Source organism: Stegodyphus dumicola, chromosome 1 (assembly GCF_044657685.1).
Source record: "Stegodyphus dumicola isolate Sdum_Otavi_A_Nest chromosome 1, ASM4465768v1".
Taxonomy (NCBI): domain Eukaryota; kingdom Metazoa; phylum Arthropoda; class Arachnida; order Araneae; family Eresidae; genus Stegodyphus; species Stegodyphus dumicola.
In genome coordinates, this window is record NC_140768.1 from 82,479,409 (window position 1) to 82,497,228 (window position 17,820).

The 17,820-nt window shown below is 32.5% G+C and overlaps 1 protein-coding gene across 3 annotated transcripts in view; it reads right to left on the reverse strand.

The window, feature by feature from the left end:
* The window catches only part of LOC118195921 (diuretic hormone receptor-like), a 693,583-nt gene that overhangs the window by 572,519 nt on the left and 103,244 nt on the right, over positions 1–17,820 (reverse strand). The window contains exon 2 of one of the 3 annotated variants that reach the window (XM_085817021.1): positions 443–537. The exons of the other annotated variants lie outside the window; for them this stretch is intronic. The gene's annotated coding sequence lies outside the window, so the exon portion shown is untranslated. The remainder of the gene's footprint in view (positions 1–442; positions 538–17,820) is intronic. 3 annotated transcript variants of the gene reach the window in all.

Here is a 17,820-nt window from a genome sequence, read left to right on the forward strand (position 1 = left end):
GGGAATATTGCGTATTTTGTAATGTTTCAATATACTTTTCTATAGAAAAAGCACAGTAAGCGCGGCAATGCAAATGTGTCGAAATATTTAAATTTTATAAGATGATTAATCATACGCAGATTTGGTGGCATTTCAGTAACTTATAATAATTCATAATTCTTAGCTCCCATATCAGAAAATTCACTTTCTATGTCTCTTCCTCAATTTATTTACACTTCATTTACATAAGAAATTGGGAGTATGAAACCAAAAAAAAAAAAAAAAAAAAAAAAAAAAAAAAAAAAAAACCGTTTAATGCTTAAAATACATTAAAAAGAAACATGAATATTTTATATTTCAAAGAAACATTATAACTTCCTTAATACTATTTAAGAAAATCAAAGAGGTATGCGAACCTCCAGCTTTCCTATTAATTAAGAAGTAAAGTAAGAAGCTTTATTACCTGCAAGGTCTTTTATTCACCAGAAAATATTCATTATTTTCCTGATAATGGAATGTTTTTCATTCATTATTCTTAAATGAAACTCTTTTTCGGCGCTAAGAATAAAAAAGTCCCATTGAATACATTAAATCATTTCTCAGAATCAAAAAATACATTAATCAACTATAAAGATGGTTCCCGCGATGTTTATTTTACGAAAATGAGTTTAAAACTTTTTTTCCATTTAAATAAGAAATATTCTTACAGGTCTTACGTAGCAAACTTAATATTTATATGCATTAAAACCAACAACAGCTCATGAGGAAAAGTACATTAATGTAGTTTCCATTATGCCATTGTACAGGAGAGAATTGAAAATTATGAAATAATTAAGAGAGTAGTATTCTAGTCTTTGATAAAATTAAATTGAATGATAATATTCATTCTTACAGTTTTCAGAATTCTAATGTATTGGTCAAAGAATTCAAATAATCCAAATTTTACCCCAAATAGAGAAATTCGTTATCAAAATCATTGTACAGTCATTAGGATTCTTTGATGCGAGAGAAATAAAAAATGAGCAATTCCCTCGCCAGAACTCGCACACGCGTCGAGCGCGTTGCCGTTACACTACGAAGACATGCTTAAAGGAGAGAGAAAATACCTCATATCATAACTCTTTTCATATCACAATCGGATTTTTATAAATCAGTTTGAAATAACTTTTTAATAATGCTTTATAATACTGAAGATACCTAAAATTTGTTTATCTTATTAAAGTGAAATATGTTAAAATACATTCTGTTCATACATGTATACATACAGAAAAATTTAAAATTGAGCTATAGCGTGACTTTTGGCACACGAATCTAGCCCTAAGAGTTATATATAGATGACTAGAACTTCAATGCCAATAATGTTAAGGAATTAATTCACGCTCATGAGAAAGTCCAACCGCATCTTGCAGCATTTAAATGCATCAATATTCTCCCTTAGAGTAATTTTAACCTAATTCTCCACTTTACTAATCAAATTTAAGAACAAAGATATCTTTGTAAAAACCTCCATGACAATAAGACTTGTCTGATTTAGAAACATACCACATAATAAATCTACGAAAACCGTTATGTTAGATGGCGTCAAATGGCAGCTGCTGGTTTTTGCTGTAATAAAATCAGAGAAAATATGTATGATTGAGGGGGAGTCAAGACATTCCAGCTCTATAAATGCTAGAAGGAACAACTTTGATTGTACAAATACCATCGCTGGCTATAAATGAACGCATTTTCCATCTTTTACATAACTTTTCCTAGCACAGGTTACCATTAAGGGATTACTCGAATGCATTTCAGTATTAATTAAAAGGGCTGTTGCTAACTATTACGATTTCAAACATCCGATATAACAACCAGTTCCTCGCTTTTTGTCACCAATACCTTTTTATTCAAAGCTGATTATGTGGAAGATTAGCAGCTAATGCTCCGATAGAGCTTCTGCTATCAAGCTACACTTCCCAACTGGTGTCAAGCTAGCCACAGGAGTCACGACTGGTATCAAAGGTGGAAGTAAAGATTTGGAAAGGACATTTCTTTCGTGCATTTTTTAAACTTTGTCATATGATGAAAAAGAGTCAACCAATACGGATCCTCAAAAGTTACAATATTCAGGAAACTAGCCGCTTCTTAATAACCACAGAGATGAAGTTTTGATTCAGGCACTTGATTAATTGAAATGTAAAATATCTGCAAGTTTTAGCAAAAAGGGAGGAAAACGTTGCGTGTATTTCGCTTTCAGTAGTGACTCCAATCAAAAATAGTTCGAAACAAGCTGGCTATTCGAAGCAGAGGGAAGTCGGGCTGAGAAAAGTTATTGATGACTCGTATATATGTTGACGGAGTTCAGTTCGCAGACGATTGTACTCTCTATAGTATCAAGATTCCCAAGTGCCATTTACCAGCAATACATCACATGACCAACTAGTGCACAATATTTTCAATAACAGTTTTGAGGATTTAATACCCATCTGCGGCTCTTCCGGTATACTGTTTTTCGAGAAAATGTGAATAATTAATAATCGTAGTCCCTAATTAACAGAAGTAATTAAAATATATCCTTCTATAGGTTTCCTGTTAATACTCGTACATTGCGATATCCTGTGCGTTTTTCTCTGATGGTCTTAAAGTATGTTTTATTAAACTTCATGTCTCTATACTATGATAATCAGCGCGTTTTTTTCTAATACATTAATAAACTACATACCACATCATGATAATACTGAAACAAAGAATGAAACAGGTAACAAACGGGTATTTGTTTCACTATATTAATAATAAAGGAAGAAAAATATAATTTTACAGTATTTACCTTCTTGTTATGATTACAATAATATGTTTTCACATAAATAAGGTGCAATTGTTTTATTTTCGGAATACATTTTAAATTAAATCTTTGAAGGAAAGTGTCCTTATTTAACAATATTGTTACGGATTTGTATTTATTTAGCTATTATTAGTAGAATGCAATGCAGCTTATTTGAAGTGCAAATTACGCCGAAAGTTTTTCTTTCCGGAAAACTTGAGAAAATACCAGAATATTCTCATGCTTGATTTAAAAAAGCTTATAACAGCTGGAGGAAAGCAGTTGTTTACTTATTGCTGTTAATGGTTGCTGCGAATTCACGGTAAAATCGGATTAGCTTACTCTGTTTTGAATAGTGTTCTGTAAAACGTTTTCGTAGTTTAAAATATAACTACTGTGAGATATTGCGATACTGTACGATTATCTCTGAGGAAATTTAAGCATTTTGCATTTATTCTTGGGATAAGAATAAATTTTATTCACTTTTCATTAGACTGGTGCATTCAATTCACTACGAACCCGTAAGCACGCAACAATATAATGTAAAAGGTAATAAAATATATTTTTTTAAATTTTGATTGCAAAAATAATCGGAGAATGCGAGAAGCAAATTTACATAATTTTACTCACATGAAGTTCAGGAAATTCCAAAACCCAGCATGTATTTAAAAATTTATATTTCGGCTAGTTTTAAATTCAGGACATTTAGACATCTCCTAAGTAAATTTTGTTATTATGTTATGCATCTCTTGTTATGTTAACAAAACCGGACTTCTGCTAAAGGACCAGACTACCGCAAAATAAATCTCATAGCCATCATAAATTCACCTTATCTGAAGATAAGATTAGCTGTACGGGTAGGAGAATCAGCCTTTCTACAATCATTAACACATGCCGTCGCATAGCGTTTTTCACATTGCGAGTTTCACATTGAGTTTTTCACATTGCGAGTGAAGTTAAATGATCTCTCGACCTATAAGTAATTTATGGTAGGCTTAATTATAGAATATCAAAATAAAAAAATAGCTTATTATTTCTTTTTTCGTCAACAACTAAGATTAATAGATGATTAGTAAAGGTTGATGTTGAAGGTATGTTATAATTCTGAAGCTTGTCTTTATTCCAGGTTATGAAAAATGATGGGACATAGCTTGTAAATCTAATGCTAACAAATGATAAAGTAATTTCAGAAGTAAAGTTTGATACTCAGATTTTCAAGAAACAAACATCATCAGGAAGGAATATTGGAAATGTATTTAATAAATGCTCTCAAAAAGGAAATACGTACTTTCTTGTGTTTGTGTGTTGGTTTTACGGTGAAAATTCGCTAAAATAAAAAAGTATAAACTTGTTGACTGTAAAACGAAAATTTGCATCATAAATTATCTCATCAGAAAAATGATCACAATGAAAACATTAACACTTTATGTAATTTAAGGTGTAACGTAAGAAATGTTTCGCCTATTAAATGGAAAAGTCAACAAACACTGAAAGCGTACATGAATTCCCTCTTATCTCACGCTAAATGGCAAAATTCGCAAATACATATTAGTACTGCTTGATAGCTTCCAAATATTAACTCTAACCTTTAGCTCCACACTTATTCATTACACTTGCGCTGTTTAGCGACAGTTACAACTGCAAGGGATTTTTAATTCAAAAGTTAAAACAATATCAGCCTAAAAACCAGTATAAAAACAAAGATAATTAGAAATTAAATTTCTGCAATTTACAGATAGATAACCGCTGAGTAACGTGATTATAAATTGAATAAAACTAGTAACTTACCTACAATGATACAATTAATTAGGACTCGCAGCTTTTATTCTGAGAGAATTAAATAATTTCAAGTTTCACACAGTGTCACCTTGTACAATATATTAAATTGAGCCTTACTTTTCAAAAACGTGAGACATTAAGATTTTTTTTTTTTTTTATGAAGCAGGAGACTTGAAAAATAAGCAACACCTTATATTAAATTGAGCCTTACTTTTCAAAAACGTGAGACATTAGAATTTTTTTGGAAGCAGGAGACTTGAAAAATAAGCAACACCTTCGCCGGGAAACGAACTACGGACCTCTGGAATACGCGCCCAGCGTGCAGACCACCACACCACGAAGGCATGCTAGAAAGGCGTGAGAAATACCTTATATACTCCCTCTTTTAAAGGGCGACCGGAGTTTTTTGGAGACCCAATCGCCAAATCCTGTGTGGAGTGAATCATCATCCACCACCCTTTTAGTTCGGGCGCCACTCTAGAGATATTAGAATTTTTTTGGAAACAGGTGACTTAAAAAATGAGCAACGCCTTCGCCGGGAATCGAACCACGGAACTAATGAACTAGGCTCACATATAATTTAAAAGGAAAATGCACGTTTTAAACAGCAACAGATATATATATATATATATAATTCATGTCGATGAAATAGATAGCTGTAGCAATTTTCTTCGGACGGCATATTCGATGAGGTGTTCAAAACGAGATGCTAGGTCTTTCGCCTAGCAATCATGCACATTCGTAGTAAATTCGCCACAGAACATAGTGGAAAGTTCAGAGAAAAGCAAATCCGTGTCAACTCATCTCCCAGATGCTCAAGAGGATTCACATCTGCGAATATTGGAAGTCAGATGAGTATTCCAATTTCACTATGATGCTCGTTGTACCGCTCTTCCGAAACATATAACAGATGGGGTGGCTAATTATTCGCTCGAAAGAGAGTGTCATTCTGTGTAAACAACAAGCATATGAAGAAGGGTAAATGATTCACCAGCAATTCAAACGATTCTATCCAACTGAATAATAGAACTCAACGAAACACAGGTAAAAATGCCACAGATATATGTACCGAAATCACATTACTGTAAAATGCCTGTGTGACACGAGATGTTCAGGCTTTCTTAGCAAAGTTCGTGTACGCCGTACACGAACTTTGCTAGCCGTCTAACAGCAGATGGAATCTCGATTCTTCAAGTCAGATGGCAAGTTTCGAATCATCTGTCGAGCAGTGGTCTCGCGCTTTAGAAAGTTACAATCTCAGCAATTGACGTGTTCGCATTAGCAGGGGAACCCCAGACGGTTTATAATTGACTTGCGCCTGCCGATGCTCAGTCCTTATGTAGACACTGGACGAAGTACTTGTATTAATGTCTCTTGTAATCTGACCTAAATTTGAGCTTTTTGTTATCGATACTATATTTGAGGAAATTGTTATATTAATGTTGGTACACACAAATTCTACAATACTGCGTGAAATCTCGACAGTTCGGTGGTAGCTAATATCTCACTTCTGGCCTTGTGATCAATCGGACTTTCTTAGGCCGCTGTGGGCTTTACGCCTATGATAATACTCTGACATGTCCATCGCAGTCCTAATATTTTACACTCCGTAACATCAACGAAAACCGCTCGCACATCATTAGTTCCCATTTTGTTTATTTTCTTGATGCATCGTACATGCGTGCAAATTGCCTTTTCAGTATAAATATATATTATTAGAAAAGTTTTTTATATATCCCACCAATTGGATCACCAATTTAATTAATGCGATGAATTATTGGAATAAATTTGAGTTAGTATTTTAAGTATAAGTAAGACTGGAAAATTCTAAAAAGTAAAATTAAAACGTAAAATTTAAAGTACTAAAAAGGTAGCCATTATTTTTGACCATAGATCAATTGACTTGTCAAGGGAAACAAATCAATTCACTATCAAATAACAATAACCGAATTAAGTGAGAGTGTTTCGTCTTTTTTCAAGTAAGGATTAAATTAGTTTTTTTCCTAGAGTTAAATCATAAGGTTACGAGCAAAATTTGAAAAAGAGAAAGATAATTATTCTTCTTGAATCAAAATACTTGTTATAAGCAAAATCAAGAAAATGAGTAAGATTTTCTTTTAATTTAAGATACTTGTTAAGAACTGAATTAAGTGAGATCTTCACTTTAGAAAACCATTCACCGACACTCTCAAATTATAGTAAAAATAATAAAACACTATTGAGACCTGTACAAATTAATATAAAATAATTGAAATATGTACAAACGACGATAATTGAAAACAATAGAAATATGTACAAATTAATACATTCTTTTAGATTTAAATGTAAAATCAGAAGGAGGTGTGTATTCAAACATAAATTTAGGTACAAATCGAACCTTATCCTACTAAATACGACATGCCTATTACATTCCATCACTGAGTACTTTTATGTTTACAGCCATTTCGTTTCAAATTTTTCAAACAAGTAAGTTAATTTTAATTTCCTTTCTGGCATCGATTTGTACCTAAATTTGTGTTAAAATACCTATTTTGATTTTGCTTTTAAATCTATTAGAATGTATTAATTTGTATATATTTCTATTGTTTTCAACTATCTTGTTTTGTATATATTTCCATTATTTTATATTAATTTGAACAGGTGTCTGTACTGTTTTATTATTTTACTGTGCTGAGAGAGTGTCGGGGATGCTTTTACTAAAGTGAGGATTTTAACTGCTATACGGCGTGCAATCTCTTTGCCAGAAATACTGATCTTACACCGACAACATGCTTTATACTACTCAGACACTCCCCCATCACGTCTACCTGCATATCTGCGCATGTGCTACCGTACATCACCTTACTTAATCTCCTGATTGGTCTTTCTGTCCGCTCTGCCTCTTCGTTCAGCTGATATGCTAATTTTTCGACTTCGTCCTTAATTTTTGCACACCAGTGTATTTTAGAAAGTTTCTTCAAACGTTTCTAGACATATGTTACCAACTCCAAAAGTAAATTTCATCTTTTTTTGTAGAATCCCGTACATTAAGTATTAATTTGAAACAGGTAGATCTGTGAAATATCATACCACTCTTTAACAGCATTTTTGTGTCAGTTCCACCTGATGCAACGTACATATTGCATTCGTAATAAAACCTTTATTTCTTCAAGCTAATTCCTGATAATGCTTGATATTACTCAAGTCCAAATTTAGGCATGAAATATATGATTTTGCATCGAAATTATCAATAACGTTTTGATATTTCGTAAAAATACTATAATTTTGGATTAATAAATTATTTATAATTTCAAACTTTGATATATATTCTCCTTTCCGTTTCCTCACCAGAAATGTAAATGAGTTAATATTTAAGCTGAGATTTCTGAATGGTAAGACAGAGCGTGTTTCTGCTCCTCGAGGTCACCCTACTTGGTTTTGCCGGTTCTGATAAGATAAGATTTTAATCATTCGGCTTTGAGTTATAAACGCCATCATTTAAATTGTTACGTTTCTTATGTTTTTGGAAAATAAAATATTGTTGTTAAGTCATTTTTTGTCATTGAAATTGATACTAATGATAAATGATATAAAATGATACAGTAATATAATGATAAAATAATATGATGATACATATAATGATACAGTAATATGACGCACATTAATTTCTTAGTGTATCTTGAAAAGATGACTAAAGGCTTTATTTTCTTAAATATTAATCCTACAAATATACTTTAAACTACAAAGATCCTTAAACAAAGCTCAATAAATTTATGAAATGTTCCTGAAAAAAATTAAATTTGGAATTTAATTCGCGTAAGTAAATTTCTAACCAAACTTTAAGATATACGACCACATCAGAAAATTGAAAGGCATGATTCACATTTAAACATAGCACACGAAATGCAGACATGGAAACAGTAAATTTAACCGTAGCTAAGACATTCTTACCAAGATTAAGTGATTTACCCATTATATTACTGAAACCTTCTTAAGCAGGAAATGAATTTAATCAGTTTTACATATGAAATTTTGATAAAAGTAACTCAGCTTTGTATAGTACTCTAAATACCTACATACTGAACTAACTAATTAACGAAAATCTTTCTGGTCTACCAAATCATGCATTTTACGTTAATGCACAAATCTGCTTCATAATCAGTTTAATCCTCTAAGACCTTTGTTAATTAACTTATTTCAGTTAAATCCAATAATATATAAATCCATCATTCCTCTTATGCGTTCACTAGCTTTTCACTTTCAAGATAAATTGTTAGTTAACTAGACTACAACAGGAATAAAGTTAAAAAAGAAACAATTTCTTAAAGGATCGTTATTTTCATGTCCGACAATTTATATTAAAACTTCTGTTTTTAAGTAAAAACAAAAGCAGTTTATTTTAATTAGATTAGGTTATTTAAGTACGGCAAAGCAAACAAGGGCTATCTGCCTAAGGTTTTTATCCTGTCTTTGTGAAGAAAAAAGCCTCATATTCACGTTATGCATGGTGATTATTTTGGTTTATTTTATTTTATTATGGGAAAGTACTTTAAAGCTACCTGCCCAAGGAGAGGGATGCCTTCATGGAGGACTTTCTAAGGGAAATTGGCTCATATCCTCGATACACTTGAGGAAAGCAACGAAAACGTTAATGCAGCCAGCCCGTTCGCAGATTTCAACCCCAAACCGAATTACCAGCGTTACACGTGGAGAAAATCAGGAAAGCTAACACTCAGCAAGTAGCCGCCCAGATGGTATGGTGGTTAAGGCAGTTTGACTGCGATACGAAAAGCCCGGGTTCGAATTTCGGAAAAGGCATGAATGTAATAATTGTCTGTACCTTCATAGGAGGCAATGGTGACCCACCTATTGGATGCCTCCATAATAAAGAAACCCCCACATCTGGCCTTAGGACTTCTGATGCCGGCTATAGGCAATAGCGCGCCATTACAGAAAAAACATTCAGTCAGTCCATTCGCCTGGACATAGTTCGAACTACCAGTGTTCAGTGGTCGCAATAACTCAGCCACTGATGGGGCCTATTCTAATTAGAATTCGTTGTATGTTAAGAGTTATAAGAAACTATTGCTTTCTTCCGCGCTTGCTGTCGTGATATAAGTGATTAGCAGATATTGCTATTGAAAAGAGGTTCAGTTTGATTACCTAGCAAGCACCGGACCACACGGGTATAGCTAGCAATTTCTGTGGTTCGAATCCCAAAGAGGGAACAGTTTCTTCAGTATTCTTGGCTCCGTAAAACCTATTATTCTCCACAGTGGCGGGCAAACTAAACTAGGAGACGATAACATGTTACCACCTGGCTAATGTCCAACGGGTCTCGTGCCAGCCCTCAGTCGCTTTTTAAATAGGGTAGAATAAAAGAAATTATCCCATTCCCTCTAGCGTGCTCTTGTAGGTAAGCAATCCGGAATTCCACATAACGAGTGGAAGATCCATGATTCGTATCCCAGTGAGATAATAGAAGGTTTTTTTACTGGCTCTGACAAATGTAAGAGTAATAACATACTGATTAAAATACGAGTATTTCGTATACATGTTTTACATGCTTTTGTCTAGTATTAGTTTTATTTATAATTTTGTGAATATTTTTGCTTTTATGCAAAGATTATTATGTTAACTCAAGAAGCTATATTCTAAACCATTCACAGCATATTACCTGTAGATTGAAATGTCGACTTTAGAAGTCCAAAAGTAGGTAACTATGGCTAAATATATGGGCAGTTAGTCTTTCCATATGGACTGTACAAAGATGCTGTGAAAAACAAAAGAATTATGCAGAAATGTTTTTTAATCATTGCCGAATCAGTCATTATTTTCTTAATCATACATCCGAACAAATTTTAATATATATCTAAATTTTAACAACTTGAAGATGCCTCCTTACAGGTGTTATTGTATCCACTACACAAATTTTGTAGTTTTTTGAGGACAAAATGAAAATGATAATAATAAACAAATAAATAAAAATTTTTCCTCCGCCCTTGAGGGAAATATTTGTTCCGATACACCTGAAATCCAACCTGTGAAAACAATTTGAATTGCATGTTCAGTAATTAAATCTTTTCTTTAAAAAACAATTCCACATTTTCCATATGGCATTAACTCATAGTGAAATACTATTCCAGAAAGAAATTATCTTTATTTCAACTATTTGCACTAAATTTCTTTTACATTACATAGCTCGAATTTCTGAGAGTTCATTCTTAAATTACCAGGTCTATCGTAATTATTTAGCTTGAAATCTATCGTAATTATTTAGCTTGAATTTCTGGTGCTAAAACAAAATCGGAACATGAAAATCAACAATTGTAAATATTTTTATGGTTTATTTTTAATTTTAGCATTCTTGCAATATTTTCAAAATTTTAAATTTAAATTATTTTCAAGGGACCTTCGTGCAAGGTAAAATTTCCAAATCACTGTTTTCAGCGATTTTAATTTTTTTTACTATAAATCATCCGTATAAGGCATCAAGAGTATTTAATATAGCCTAAAAATCATTAAACACTCAGGAATGATCCTCCCCATGCTAGCCTATGTTAGAAATGAATAAATAACAATAATTAATAATTAAGCAATACAAATATTAACAAACTTAAAAAGGAAACAAAAAGTGGCGAAATTTTATTCGTGTGTTACTGCCTTGTTTTCTAGAAATACTTTTAAAATGGATTTTCAAATTTTGTGGTAGGTTTCAAAGTATGCCTTAGTAATTACTGGTGTGAAATAGTATTCGAATGATTAAGTGATCAAACAAGCATTACATATTACCTAACGAACACATTTTCATTCGAAAAGTTGATTTTATGCCTAACCATCGTCTTTTAGAAATTCTCTTTAGATAACTGCAAATTGGAAGCCACTGTTACGGTCAGAGATTCTGAGAAAAGTGGTGTTTATAATCCGAAAATGAAATATTTAGCTCTCACCTTTCAGATCAAACAGCCATAACAGCACTTTCCGTGCAAGGGCTGGAAGTGAACTTAAATTAATTAAAAGATTATGAGTCAGCTGTATGTAACGCCAAGTAAGTTCGTGGCCCTAAGCTTCTCAGATAAGTATAGAATACAAATCTTCATTATTTAAATTTAATAAATTTAATCTTCTAATTTAATAAGTTTAAATAACTTTAATAACAATAGTTCTAAAACGATTCTCTTAATTACATTGCGAAGTACTAAATTTAAGGAATCTAATTTATACGTAGTTTAAATACTTATTAAGTCAGATAGATTTTTAACAGTCATGAAAAAGCAATTATTTGTAGCTGTTTAGATGACATATTTACTTAAACCGTAGATTAGTAATAAAATTCATATTCTTATCGTTTCGTATATCACTGATGAAAATTACCTTTAGAAGCAAGAGTAGTTTAAATTTACATTCTTTGAAATTATCTGTTCCTGCCCTTTGGAATGAAAACAAGAATTGAAATGCAACAAATTATATTCATCGGGATTCATTCTTCGCACTGAATGAAACATTTCTGTGAAATAATACTTTTCGAATAATAATACTCCATTAATTGTATTTTAGTATTTGTTTTTCAGAAACCTTATAAGGTATTTCGTCCCTTCATCCAGCATACCTTCGTGGTATAACGGTAGCACATGCGGCGCGTATTCGAGAGGTCCAGGTTCGAGTCCTGGTGATGGCTCATTTTTCATGTAATCCTACTTCAAAACAACCTACTGACTTTGCAACTATATGATAAATATGACGTAATTATACAGCCATATCTCGTTATAAAGTTTCCTGTTTTGCGTATCTTCTAAATTACGAATTTCTTTTGAAAGTAATCTTTTCTTAAAAATCTTCAAGATTTTGCCATCCAACGCAAAACCATACTTCATAGGTCACCATTGCTATGGAAGTGCCGCCTGAGAATCTAAATTCGAATGAATAAATATTACGAAAGAAATAAATAGTAAAGGCGAGGTCTTCGTATAATATGATATAACATTTTTAGAGCTGCATGTATATATATATATATATATACACATATATATATTAATCGATAATAATCTTTAATATTTGAATCGATATTTAAAATTACAATATTTGCGCATGAAACAGCTTGACATATACTTGAAAATGGTCAGGGACTTTACCGCGAGCATTGAAACATAAGATAATTCGTGAAATTTGCATGTTTTCTTTGTCTTTTAGATAAAAAAACAGGCTAAACTTATTCGATCGTACCAAAATTCTGGATGATTTAGTTGTTTTAAAACTCAGGTAGATGCTAACGTTTTCAGTACACCAACAGATTAACTGTGAATTTCCTGTGATTATATCCTGGTTTAAGTTATTCTATTAAGACAAAGCAATTCAAGTACTATCAGCCTATGAGGAAAGGTGCAGGGATGCCTTAGCGATGGAATTTCTAAGGAAACTTGCCCGTGTCAGAGCGACAGATGGAAAAATATGCGAAAAGAACGAATGAGCCCACGAAGCCAGGCCATTTGCCGTCTCTGAATGCAGGTCCGAATTGTCAAATGTTTAGCAAATATACTGCGTCATGTCCTGCTAAACTACATCTGGAAAACAACGAAATTGCTTTCACTTTGAGGAACGAGACACAATTTCAATATTTCGGCAATTTCATACAGGCAATTATATTCTAAGGTATTTCTCCCACATTCTTGGCGTGCCTTCATAGTGTAGTGGTTCTGCACGCTGGGCCGGTATTCCAGAGATCCATGGTTCGATTCCCGGCGAAGGCGATTGCTCATTTTTCATCTTGCCTGCTTCTAAAAATACCTTAATGTCTCTACAATATTATCAGCCACTTTTGAGAAGTTTATAATACATACTACCCCGGAATCCGGTTTCGATGAATACATATCATTCATTCCACGGAATTCAGTTTCATTAGCCTCGTGCTTAAAAATGTTTTGAGAATAAATTACTAATGCAGGTATGTAGTGATATTGCTAAATATATAAATCTGAAAATTCCGTTAGGGAATCCTATGCTTTCTTTTAGGATTGTTTAGTTATATCCTAATTTTTTACAGAAATATTTAAAATTGAGTATCGTTCTCTGATTATACTTTTAATTCAGAAGGATCTTAATCTCAAAAAGTAGAAACCGAAAAAAGATAAAGAAATCAAACAATGTTTGGATTATGCGTATGCTGATTTTTCTGTGTCTCTTTTTACAGTGAAAGAAGTAGATAAAAAACGTACTTCTTTGTCATAATGTCCCCCTATCATATTTGGCGATTTTAGATTTTATCCCAAGATCTCAGTTATAGCTTCGTCAAAATCGTGAAGTATCAAAGCAAAATTAAACAATACAATATATAATAATAATTATAGTAACAGTAGCATTTACAATAAACGGTCTTCGTATGCAGTTATTACTCGACCGCTCTTAACCAGGCTGTCTATTTCTTTGTGTTTTCCATTCCCTTGAATACATCAATTAACTGGCTGTTTTTCCTTGCATTTAAATAATGTCTTTGAGATAAAGATAAGAATACTAGGGACAGCATGTATTCACATTAGGAAATCATATTAACTTTAATCAACAATTCACACCTGAATTTCAGCACCTGCCCATTGCATAATTAATTGCCTAAGTAATCCTTGGTGAGCTCATAAGGTGTTTCTCCCTCCTTATTGGTTTGCCTTCGTGGTGTAGTGGTCTGCATGCTGGACGTGTATTACAGATGTCCGTGGTTCGATTCCTGTCGAAGGCGTTGCTCATTTTTCATCTCTCCGGCCTCGAAATAAACTAATGTCTCTACAGTGCCGCTCGAACTAAACGGGTGGTGGATGATGATTCTCCAGACCCGGGATTTGGCGATCGGGTCCCCTAAAATACCGTAGTCGCCCTTTAAAAGGTGGAGTATATAAAGTATTTCTCCCACCTTCTTGACATGCCTTCGTGGTGTAGCGGTCTGCATGTTGGGCGCGTATTCCAGAGGTCCGTGATTCGATCCCCGGGAATGGCGTTGCTCATTTTTGATCTCTCCGCCCTCGAAATAACCTAATGTCTTCTCTATAAGCTAATCTATGAAAATGACACCAATTTAGCTTTAATTTGCAGACAGTAAGTATAAATAATCAAATTACTGTATACTGCTAAAAGTTTTAATCAGTAAGTGTACTTCACGTTTCTTTTAATTTTGACGAGTAGTGTAATTCACATTTATAAACATAAAAATTCAAATTTCATGATAGGATATTAAACGTATATGCTTACTCTTCTTATACGTATATGATGTTTACAGAATTTATAGAAATATGGTGCAGTTTGCTGATTTTTAAAATACTGAGGAGATGAAAATAACATTCGTGAAGTCACTATTTTAACTAAAGTTCCGCGATATGATTTATGGGCATGCTGTTAAAGGTTTTCTACGTTTCCAGTTATTTCTTTTCTGGTATTCGTATAGTCGTTTACTACATTGGCTGTAAAAAGGAATTATTTCACACCTGTGAAATTTATTTATATTTTCCCAAGTATTTTTCTTTTTAACTTTTTAAAAATAAATGTGCAATTATACTTGATTTTCTATTAAAATTATGTTTGCGATTAATTTTAAATACTGCTTAGTTTTGCATTCAGAATATTGAAATTCTAATGTTATTACTATCATATCTCGAAAAACGTATGACATAGATTTGCAAGTCAGTTAATATTTAAACTCATAAGCGTCTCTAAATCAGTGTCACTTCATTGAAACTATAAAAATACTTCCATAAGTATGTCTACTTTAACAAGAATGATTATTTTTAAGTTGATGTAAGGAAGTCATTGCATCTTATAGAGTACATTTTTGCACCGCTTTAAACTTTTTAAATACAGAGAACCACCCTACAACGTTCAAAACCCTATTTAAATAAGTTTCTCTAGCTACAGCAATATTGCTTCGGACACTCCTCTATTTTATAGAATGCATTTCATTTTCTAAAATTTGCAGATGATAGGAAGATTCATACAGAATTTAATTATTTCGATACTCTAATGTTTGTTAGTGGAATTATGCAAATAAATTTATGTATACACTTATGCAATTTTGGAAAAGTTAATGTTTTACAAATGAAAAAATTCCGAATAAACGCTTTGCAAAAACCTATTTTAAATATTCTAAATATTCTATTTTTTCATAATTTCCGGCGCCGGAAATGTTTTTGAAAAAATTTTATTTCCCTTTCATGTTATTTTTAAATTGCCTGTTCCTTAATTATCTTAGATTCTATTTAAGTAAAATTAACCCTCATTTGTGAGCAGTGTAAAAAAATTCAGTTCTTACAGTAATGGCAAGAAAAATTAGTTTGTTTTTATTATTTGTTTGGATGAACTAGAATATGTGAATTACTTTTAATGGTTTTATCTGGCCATATGTTTTTATTATTCATCTATTTATTTATTGAGATCGTTGAAAAAAAATTTTTTTTTCGGAATTTAGACAGAGTATAATATTAGCAAAACAAAACAAATCTTAGTGAACATTTTTAATGTTTGAAAATAGAATAAAACTATTTTTATGCATTTTATTTTAGAAAATAATTACATCTAAAATTCCATTAACATCTTTTTACAAATTCTGAACTTGACAGGAGCATACATGAGAATGTCCTATTCTTTATCTGTCGCAGCTTACTGTAGCTTACAATAAGTACATTTATTAAATTACGTAATATTTTAGAAACGGATTTAGAAGTTCGGGATTACGTTCTATGAAGCCATAAATGAGCAATAAAAAATACTAATCAAGGATACTTCAGGAGCAGTTAATATATCTAGAATATTAAAAAACAGTGAAAAAAGGAAAGAGAAAAAATCGCAAAGCTCAAATCAACTAACCCTCTTTCTTACATCAATTAAATTATGACATCCGTCAGAACTACTTATTTTATCAAAAACCATAGTTTGTTTTCATTGAAAATAATCTAGGTAATTAACCCCTTGGCTTATAACCACGAGTCTGACTCGTGGTAAAGAATTTGTACCATAAACAAAAGCCACGAGTTTGACTCGTGGTAAAGAATTTGTGTCGTAAATAAAAGCCACGAGACTAACTCGTGACGAGGAATTTATGCATAAAATGACGCTTATTATTATTAGAACAAGCGATTGGAGTTATTCTACATCGAGTATTTTTCCTTTGATCGTAACGTCAGTATTTTGTTTTTTTAAGTTGCTTCTGACGATGGATTCTGGATGATTTGTTACTTTAGTTCATCGTAAACCTTCGTTGCGTTCACACGTTTCAAATATAATTTCGTATAAAGAATTAAAAAACTCGTATACCCATCATGCCAAACTCTTATACCCATCATACCCCTGCCATGAGACAGTTATGTCAGGAGGGCGATGATCTTCTAAGTTCTTACCCATCATACCCAAACCATGAGGCAGCAATTCCAGGCGGGTGGGCTTCGTCCCAGATTCTTACCCATCGTACCCATCATGCAATTATTTTTGTCAACTGATAAATTGATTATGATTACACCCTAAACGTCTTCAAATTACTCTTTGTACCTAAACATTGTTTAATTATTTCGTAATTCCTTTCGTTACACTGAAATATATATGTCAAGAAAAGTATGCATTTTACTCCAGTTCGGGTACACGGCTGAACAGTTGAATGGCACGGCGCGTGACCGACTTTCTTGTTTACTATAGCCCGCGCAATTGGCAGATATCGTGTAGGCTAAGGGGTTAAGTTCCTTAGTTATGTGTATTCTGAGAAATAATGTACATTTCATAATATGTTATGGCAAAGTATTATTTCAAAAATCATCAGACAGTAGACTTCAGATGAGTAAACGATAAAAAATATATAGTACGGGATAATTAAAAAACAGGAAGAGAATAGTCAATATTTTTCGAAATATTCTAATAATATTGCAGTCAAGAAAGATGATATACATTTGTTTTGTTATTTTCCCTCTTTTTGTTCTTCACTTGCCTTCAACGATGTACAGTGTGGTCCACAATCATTCAGCTCATTTCGTTTTTGGAAAAAATAAGAAGAACAAAATGAGGTACATATACATGTTTATTGTTTTCTTGGACAGGCAAATTTAAACCAGTTTTATACAACACATTTTTAAAGATTAAACAACTTACCATTTGTGGCACGCAAAATATCTACTCGATATGCAATTTAACGCCAAGTGATTTGCAGCATTTCAGCAGGTATTTCTCCAGTAACTTCAGTGATTAGCCGATTTAGGTCATCAATATTCGGAACTGGAGTTACGTACATTCAGTCCTTAACATACCCCCAAAAGAAAAAGTTA